Source organism: Microtus oregoni, unplaced genomic scaffold, assembly GCF_018167655.1.
Source record: "Microtus oregoni isolate MIOR12 unplaced genomic scaffold, Mior012 000097F_ref0000449, whole genome shotgun sequence".
NCBI lineage: Eukaryota > Metazoa > Chordata > Mammalia > Rodentia > Cricetidae > Microtus > Microtus oregoni.
The window spans coordinates 273,766-283,384 of record NW_024544710.1 but is presented as its reverse complement, the minus strand read 5'-3'; the positions used below and the strand labels follow the sequence as shown (position 1 = coordinate 283,384).

Below are 9,619 nucleotides of genomic sequence, written 5' to 3'. Positions count from 1 at the left end.
CTGCTTCATCTCATCTTTTTTATTTTATTTTCTTGTGGGTGACCTAGTAGGAGTTATGGGTTTTTATAACCCCAACTTGGGGACCCCCCCAGCGTTTTGGGCTGTGTCTGTCTTAAGTTGACCTGCTGGACAAGTTTTTACTCATCTTTGACTGCCAGTTCTTGAAGGGTTGGGTCCCTGGGAGGTTCTAAGAACTTAGAAGCAAGGGGAGACTTTAAGGAGAACTAGGACTTTAAATTGCCTCCTGTATTTGTGTTAGTCAAGCAAGGACCACCTCCCTTTATGGAGGCTTTAGTCCAGTACATTCCATAGCCATTAACATCTGGAGTGTTGCTTTCTTCAGGATCTTGGCTGTAGGAGACCCTTAAGAAGAAATAGTAGAGCCACCACTACCCCTCTCAGAAGACACCATGCAACAAGTTTAGAGGAGTCTAGAAGGGATTTTATGTGATTCCATACTTGGCCAAAGAATATGGTAGACAAATCCAATGACTTGACTCATGGTAAGTTAAGTTGTATAAGTACTGACTAAATGTTTACAGCTGGGCAGGGATAAACCAGGTAAAAGATTATGAAAATTTTGAGGGGACAAATCAAATTGCTGATGGAGGAGCCTAGCCTGTTCCAGCAAAGGCAAGGACACTGTCATAGTCATAATAATTAGATGATCTGCTCTGTGGTTGCCTGTTGCTAGCATTCCTAGCAGTCCTGTATGTTATCTGATAAGGGATATATGCTAAGGGTGTTCTCTGGACTGTAATGTCTTGAATAGTTTACATGGTTTTGGAGGTAGAATCCTTTTGGGACTTTAATTTTGCAAAAGATAATATTTTGCATGTTTGTGTGTGTGTGTGTGTCATAGTGGATATCTAAGAAAATATTTACGGGATCTAATAGGGTCTTTTCCAATATCTTAAGGACTGCCAATAACTTCCCTAGTTGTACTGATTCAAGATTTGGTTGGGTATAAGTCCTTTCCTTATGATTAACTCTCATTATTATTAACCCAAAATTAGTTTTATTAGCATCTGTAAAGTGTATAGCAGCCTGGGGGGATGGCATTTTTTGATGGTGTGGCACAATATTTTTATCTTTAATTTTAAAGGGGGGAGGGCAGAAAGTTGTCTGTCCTGAGGGAAATGATTATCCAGCATGCCCAGACTGGATCTAGCAATTGCTTTAAAACAGACTTCTTCTCTAAGTGGTTTGCTGTTTTTCCTGGCTTTGCTTACAACAACGTCTTTGCAGTCTATATCTATAACTGTAACTCCTGGGTCAGGGAGTGCACTAAGTACCACGAGTGACTGCTGACTGGCCTGAAGGGCAGTAAATGGCTTATTTTCATGGGCTGTCCCAGGAAGCTGGCTGAGCACATATAGCATGAGCAACAGAAACTCCCTGCTGCTACCTTGGCTCTGGAAGAGGACCTAAAGGTCTTCCACGATGCTCTCAAGCTAGGTCACAATGACACCAAAATCTTTATTAATGTTGGTTCTACTGCTGTTCAAGTAACCTCAGCAGAAAGAACAAAAGTATTGGGGCAATCTGTCTTTTTAAATGACATCCACTACGCTTCTGAAATCAAAGAGCTCTGCCTCGTGGATGAGAAGCAGTTCATCTTAACCAATGCAAACCAAGGCACACCACTTACCTTCAGGCACCATGAGTGTGAAGCCATAGTCTAGTCTATCATTTATATCAGGGCCCACTGGGAGCTTCTAAAGTCTCATGCCCAATGATTGCCATTTTGGTATTTAGGGCATTAGGTCTTTGGATAAGCCCTGGGACAATCTATACATAAATGGCCAGACTGTCCACATCCCCAGCAAGTATGATCTGGCAAGATAGAATTATCATATTTGTCAAGTTTGGTGTTGACAAAGGCATTGATGAAAGCCTTAAGGCTGGAAATGGGCCTGTTCTATATCACTGGTGGCCAAGACCCACTTATGAATATTTTCTTTTCTAACAGGTGCAAAGACATTATGGGTGACAGTGTTGAGCCCCTCCCAGGTTAGCTGTTTAATAAGGATATCTTTAGTAGGGGCCGGATGGGACACTCTTTTGAACAGCATTGGTTTTTTTTTTTTACATTTAAAATCTTTTATTTTGAGTTCTTAAAAAAAAAAAACCAAACAAACCCCAAACAGCTGGAAATTGATAGGACAAGTCCTTGGGATAGGCCTGGAATCCAGGGAACAGGATGAACCACAAGCAGGACCTCGTGGGTCTGCAGCGCAGAGATGAAGGTCCTGAGGCCTTCGGGCATGTTGGATTTGAAGGGAGGGAGGCAGTCGCTTAAAAAAATATATATACTGTACACATCTTATGCAGCACTCGGAGGGGGTGGGCGTGTTTCATCCCACTTCCTCCTGGGACTGCCGCCCCCTTGCAGGTTTCCCCTTGCAAGTTCTCCCTTGCAGGTCCACCGGCTTGGCCAGCAGTACATGCTGGAGCTGGCCATCATCTTCTGTTGAGGGAGGCAAGTTAACAAGTCCAGTCCCAGATTACACTGGCCAGAGCTCAGAGGTCAGGGAACAGTCACACTGACAAAACTCTGTCTGTTCTATGTGCTGGCCCTCACACGGCAGGCTCGGCTGTCTTCTTCTTTCTTTTCTTTTTCTTCTGTATTGACTCAGGGTCTTTGGCTGAGGTCTTTTTGCCTTTCTTCTTTTCCTTTTTTTCCTTGTCTTTTTTTTTTCTTACTGGATTTCTTCTTGTCCTTCTTGCTCTTTGAGTCACTCTGCTCTCGGCTCTCAACCTTTAACCCCAGCTCACTTTTGGGCTTCTCCTTAGCCCCTCGGGAGCCAGATGACCCCTTCCCCTTGCCATCAGCATTCACTTTGTCTAGCTTGGATTTTGCCTTGGAAGTCTTTTCTGGGGTGATGGCACCGGCTCCATCCTCCAGATGCTTCTTCTTGCTCTTTGGGGCCCCAGCTGCTAACTGGTCCTCCGAAAGCTTCCGCTTCAGGCCCTTCTTCTTATTCTCCTTGACAATCTCTGTGGCCTTCTCTGCCTTTCCTGCTCCAGCAGTTCTGTCAGGACCTTCACCACAGAGGCCTGCACTTGCGCCTCGTTCAGGGGCCAGGGCTGCTCCCGGAGGCGCTGGGTGATGCTGTCCTGTAGAGCCTGTGTGGGTGTTGCTGGGGTCCAGGAGCTTTTCTTGGCCTTTTTGGACTTCTGAGGTGTGGAGCCTGAGGAGGGCTCTTTCCTACCGGTTTTGGGGAACGTGGAGTCTGCTGCATTCTGGGATTTTGCTTTCTGCTTGCCATCTGGATTATCTTTGGTGACTGGAGCAGAGGAAACCTGATGGAGAAAGGTCATTGGCTAATAAAGGAACTGCCTTGGCCCATTTTATTGGTTCGAGGATAGGTGGGTGGAGTAAACAGAACAGAACGCTGGGAGGAAGAGGAAGTGAGCTCAGTCTCAACAGCTCTCCTCTCGGGAGTAGATGCCTGAGAGAGACGCCATGCCTCACTCCCGGGATGAAGCTCCGACCCATGATGGACATAGGCTAGAATCTTCCTGGTAAGCGCACCTTGGGGTGCCATACACAGATGATTAGAAATGGGCTAAATTAATATGTGAGAATTAGCCTAGAAGAGAATGGGCCAAGCAGTGTTTAAATGAATACAGTTTGTGTGTTGTTATTTCGGGGCATAAGCTAAGCTAGCCGTGCGGGTGGCTGGGGTGCTGGGGATGCAGCCCCGCCGCCCTTATTACTACAGAAACCAAGGGGTTGGAGTCTGACCTAGGAGTGGCTTTTGAAGTCTGGGAATTGGCCACAGTCACCCCAGGAGTCACATAACCTGAGAGGAGAGACTGTGAGGGGGCCACCAACTCATCTTCACTGGATTCATCTGGGGTCTCCTCCACCACAGTCTCCTTCTGGGAAAGGCCCGGATCCAGTCTGGGAGCTGACTTGGCCATCTGGGGTCTCTTGGCATCTTCCTCGCTCCCTGAAGAGACGTCACTGCTGTCATTTGAACTTGTGGAGGGTCTGGGATAGCCCGAGGGAGGCTTTTGCTTCTCAGGAAGTTTGGGTTTTCTGAGCTTATTGGCTGCTTTGGACTGGACAAGTTTGCTCTGGGGAGTCACGGGGAGTGTTTCCAAGGCACTACTGATCTGAGTGGATGCTGCTTTTGGTTTCTTGCCTTTTGGCGCCCGACTAGACTGCTCACTTTTGCTGGGCTGGGGGGCTATCCGTGGGAGGGATGTGGGCACAGTCACCACATTGGCTCTAGTGGCAGGAATGGAGGGTTGTGTGGCAGGAATCATGTCCTCATCCTCACTTTCAGAGGAGGAGCTCTGGGCTGTGGAGCCTGAGGCCTGGGCTTTCCTCGAGGTGTTCACAGCCTGGATTTGTGTGGGGGTAGCAGCTGGACCAGCTGGACTACGATTGGGGTTGAGAGAAATCAGAGGGGATTTAATTGCCTGGGCGGACGGCAGCTCCTTATCACTGCTCTCTGAGGACTCTTCTGTGCTCTTCTCTGGGGGTGCTGGTGCTGGTGCCCTGCTCCAGGCAGGTTGGAAGGTACCATCCTTTGGAGGGGACAGGACCTTGGCTGGGGTGATGGCTGACGACATCTGCCCGTCACTGTCAGATTCCTCACTACTGCTCTCTGAGTACTCCATCTTCCTCTTCTGAGCCTGGGTAGTTGTAGGTCCTGTCTTCTTGGCAGTTCCTAGTTGGCCCCCTTTTCTAGGAGACTCCTCGGCAGGGGCTGAGGCAGCTCTGACCTGAGAGGTCTTCCCCACAGGTTTTATCTGGGTCGGGGCCTCTTCCTCAATGTCTGACTCCTCTTCACTGCTGCTCTCTGAGCTCTTCCCCACTCCTGCTCCAGCCACAGGCCTTTTCTGTGCTTGGGTTGCTGGAGCCCCTGCTTTTCCTGCAGCTGGAGCCGATCGCTGGCCCTTTGCAGAGACAGCACCGTTCTGAACAGTACTAGCAGGTGGTTTCTCCTTGGAAGGGACCTCCTGCTTTGCTGCAGCACCTGCAGTGCTCACTTTCCCAGAGGCAGACACTGGTCCTTTGGCTGGAGATGTCTTAGGTGGGTTGGCTTTGGCCTGAGGAGATTTCTCCAAGGGCTTGGCCTGTGCTGGGGTCTCATCTTCTTCACTGCTGGATTCTTCCTCGCTGTCCTCTGAGTCTTCCTGAGTTGTAGCCCTGACCTGGGCAACTGCAGACCCTGTCCTCCCAGGGTGCACTGAGGCCAACCCCTGTCCCAAGGCAGCTTTCCCCTGGAGGCCCTTTGCGACAGACTTCCCCTTCATGGTACCAGGAGCAGCTCCTGACTCTTCCTCACTAGAGGATGAGGTGCTCACTTGCACAGGGGCAACCATGGTAGATGCAGGGGTGGTGGGGGTGCCCTTCCTACGGGAAGCCTTTGTCTGTTTTTCCAGAGCTGGTTTGGCCTGAGCCGGGGTTGGAGCCGCCGGGGCTGTTTCCTCCTCACTGTCACTCGACTCCTCGCTGCTCTCCGAGTCTTCTGTGCGCCTTTCAGTCTTGACCTGGGTGGTCACAGACCCCACCTTCTGAGGGAGTGCAGGAGTGGCCCTTGTCTCCAAAGCCTTTGCCTTTGCTGCGGCCACAGCCCCATCGTCGTGAGACTCCTCCTCACTGCTGCTGTCTGAGTCCTCTTCGACCTTTCCCACCTGGACCCTGACTGCTGCCGAGCCTGCCTTCCCAGGGCAGGGTGCATGGGCGCCTTTTCCTGAGGACCCCAGGCTGACAGCGGAAGCAGGTCTGACCTGGGGGCTTTTCCCTAAAGGTTTTACCTGGGCAGGACTTGTGCTTGGGGCCGCAGCCCCTGGTGTCTTTACACTGTCGCTGTCTGACTCCTCGCTGCTGCTGTCCGAGTCCTCTGGCTTTGCTGCCTGGGCCTGGGCTGCTGCAGGCCCTGCCTTCCCCAGGGTGTCTGGAGGAGCCCCTTTCTGGGAGGACCCCTTGGCAGGAACTGAGGTACCGCTGACCTGAAGGTTCTTCCCGGAAGGCCTTGCCTGCTGAGGAGTGGTCACAGCAACTGGCTCCTCATCCTCACTGTCAGAATCGTCCTCACTGCTGCTCTCTATGTCGTTCTCTGGCCTTCCTGCCTTGGCGTGGGTGGCTATGGGCCCAAGCTTCTCTTTCTCTGCTGAGATGGGCCCTTTCCCAGAGATCCCCTTGGCAGCGACTGAGGCAGCTCCGGCATGAAGAACTTTTCCAGAGGTCTTTACCTGGCTGGGATTCCCAGCAGGGGGCTCGTCCCCACTCTCAGAGTCCTCCTCACTGCTCTCAGACGTCACACTCCCTAACTTGGTAGGGCCTGGGGCCGTTTTTGCTGGAGACTCCTTGGCAGGGGCTGAGGAAGCTTTGGTCTGGGCTGGTTTTACTGAAGGCTTCACCTCTACATCTGTCTCATCACTGGAGCTCGAGGTGTCTTCACTGGAGCTACTGACTTGGCTGGCTGACAACATCCCAGGCTTGGTGGTGGCTCCGTGGGCTTTGACGCTGCCCTCCTCCTCAGTTTCCGAGGCCAAGACAGTGTTTACCGAGGGCTCTGCTGACTTCTTGGGTATCTTCCCAGAGAGTAGGTGGACCACTGCCTTTCCTGATGCGGGGTGCAGCACGGAGTTCACCATCTTGGTCTTTGCCTGGGCCTTTTCCTTCATGCTTGATGCTAACTCTGAAGCCGTGGCTGAGGAATTGACAGATGTTGGTCTTGGGGTGGCATTGGCAGTTTCGGTTTCTGCCTCCTCTCCTTCCTCCTCCGAGCTCTCCGAGCTGCTAATGGGGTCTGACACCCGGGACTTCTTGGCTTGCAGCGCAGCATCGTCCTTTGCCTTCTGCTTCTGGCCAAGCTCTGAGGTCTGTTGCCAGCGTGTATAGATGTCCCGAAGGGTGACGGGCTGAGTCAGGAAACTCTTCTGGCCGCTCTGCTCCTTCACTTCCCGCGCCGCGCGGAAGTAACCAGCCTGCAGCAGATGATTGTAGATGAGGGGAAGCAGCTCCCACCGCTTCCTGGCCTCGGCCATGCCAGAGATCAGGCCAGCCTATTCACGGGCACGCCCCCCCTCCCCCCCCCCCCCCCCCCCCGCCCTCCCCGCCAGCCTCTTCCCTCGCGCCCTAGGACCTAACAGCATTGTTTTGACTCAGGTCAAAAATTCAGGAAATGGTTCAGCAGTCTGCTGGACAAGATTGTGGAAATAGCCTACATTATCCTGGTGTATACAACATTTGAGCGCCTTGAAGGCTAGGTTGGACACTTGTTGGAAATAGGCATGTAGGCCAGTTATGGATTGTGAGACAGGAACAATATATTGACCATGGCCAGTAAGCGTGTTGAGGGTAATATTAAGTCCAAATACAAATTTGTATGGGCTTGGCTCTCTGCAGAGCACCATTGGAGGAAAACTGAGGGGTCAAGGACTGCCTTCAACATGAAGGAACATTGTAATGGGTTTGAAGCTGCATGGCCCATTGTCTGAGTACTTGCTCAAAATAAAGAGAACCAGGGTAGCATTGGTCACCCTTACACACCCCTGCATGGCTCCCAGCCTGCTCCCAGCCCTGCTGCCACTGGGAGGGAACATAGCTGACAAAGACAACATCACTGTAGCCTCCAGACTCCACAGGGATGGGATGCACCTGGAAGTGTTCCAGCATATCGAAAATGGACTGGACCCGACACTGACCCTCCTCATTCAGTGATAAACACAAGTGCTTGGCCTTGCCCTGGAAGTTGAAAGTGAGGACATATTTACCATGTCTTGTCTCACTCTGATGTACCAGCAAGACACCATGGGAGCCAGTGCCTCCTTCCAGCACTTACTGGGCAGCCTTGGGTCGAGAGAGCATTCCATGGAACTAAGGATCTCCTGAGAGGGGTTTATTCCCCCCTCAGTGCCCTCTGACAACCCCTGGAACAGAAATGACCCTGCATCTGCTTCTGGAGTATCCAGGGGAGGGGGGGTTGAGAGGGGATGAACTGTTTCTGTTGGAGGCTCCTCCTCAATGGGAATGTGAGGGGGCAGTTCCAGAGAAAGCAGTTCCATTGAGTGGGAGGCAGCGATGGAGGCAGAACTAGGGGAGAAGGATGCTGATGGCTGTTCAGAAAGGTCCCCATAAGCCTTCTCTCACAAGCAGTCATTAGTATTGCTGGGTCCCAGCAGCAGATCCTGGCTGGACAGACTCTCTGAAGGATTCAAGCAGGGCAACTCCAGGCTGTCTATATCCTTTGTGAGGAAGGAAGTCCCAGTGGTCAGAGGAAGGGTCATAATACAGGGGCTGATAGCAGGGCAGGATCTTGGGCTTTTGCACTCCTGGATGTCAGACACCCAGGCCTTCTCATGAAGTGCATCAGTTGTCTCCAGAATTTACTCTGAAGGGCCTTTTACCTTAACCACAGACGTGTTCTCCTGTCAGGCATCTCTAGGGCCGTGGCTTGCTGATATTAGTGATAGTAGACCAGGGAACGCTGAATTGGGGTTGGGTTGCCTTGGGTGGTACAAAAAACTCCAAGCGACTTCCTCCTCCTCCTTTTTCTTCACTTGGGAGCAGTAGGGGATACTTCTGCCACTGAGGTTGCCCTCCTCCCCGCTGAGGTTAGCCCAGATGCCCCTCCTCCATGACCCACTCCTGCTGGGTCAGGGACAGCTTCTTCAGCCCCCCAAAAACTGAGCAGCTCTTCTCTCTGTACCATTCCTGCTCTGTCTTTCAAGGTTTACCCTACATGACCCAGTTTCAGCCTCTCAAAGTAGTGAGTTCATCTCTCCCCAGGGGATGTGCCATCACTAGGCAATCCCCTACCTCCTGTCCCAGCACCACCAGAGGAATTGGAGTTTCTGTTTCCATCTACGACTGGAAGGTCTGATGTGGTCTCTAGAGGCTCAGCTGGGAAGTATCACAATGGCCTCTCGCCACTGCATGATGCCTCATACAGAATCTCTGACTGAATGACCCACTGAATGGAAGAAAAATCATTTCTTGAACTTCAGCTTTGGGGACAGTGTAGAAGTGGAAGAGGCTGAGGAAGGAAGGGGGCCAGTTAGGTCCTCAGAAGATAGAGATGGGCCCAGCACAGCCAGGGACCCTCCCACCCTGCAACTGTCAAAGGACAAGTCATGTGGTGGTGTAATCTCCATACCAGGGCTTAATGGGGCCAAGACAGGTAAGGAGAATGAGCCCGAGACCCTGGGGCACTTCAGCTTCGAAGTGGTGTAAAAATAGCTCAGCAAAATGACCAAAAAGGCGGTTTCTGATCCATGCTCTGCATATTGTGGGTGGGAGGCCAGGTAGAAATGAAAATTGTGGGCAAGATCCAGGGCAGCAGCCCTCACGTGGTACTCACAGAACCCTTGCCAACTTCAGGGAGGGGCTGGTAGCAGCGCTGGTGGAGAAGGGAAGGCCCCATTCTCCAGGTAAGGGGTACTATTCATGATGGGCCCCAGGAGGAGCCTGTGTGGAGGGGGCAACAAAGAAGAAAACAGTCAGAAGACTCGGGGTGAGCAGCAACAACTGTATCTCGGTCCCCTTGCTCAGCTCCAGGGTCAAGCTAGTGGAAGTAGCTGCCATCTGAGGAGAATGTTCCAATCCCGGAAGGGAAAGAAAGGGGATTCAACCATAATCGAACAGCCAAAG

The 9,619-nt window shown here is 51.8% G+C and overlaps 2 pseudogenes; both read right to left on the bottom strand.

The window, feature by feature from the left end:
* Positions 1 to 2,412: 2,412 nt before the first annotated feature.
* On the bottom strand, positions 2,413 to 7,014 carry LOC121442888 (annotated as a pseudogene).
* A 400-nt stretch (positions 7,015 to 7,414) lies between these two features.
* Positions 7,415 to 9,417, bottom strand: LOC121442854 (annotated as a pseudogene).
* Between the last annotated feature and the right edge of the window lie 202 nt (positions 9,418 to 9,619).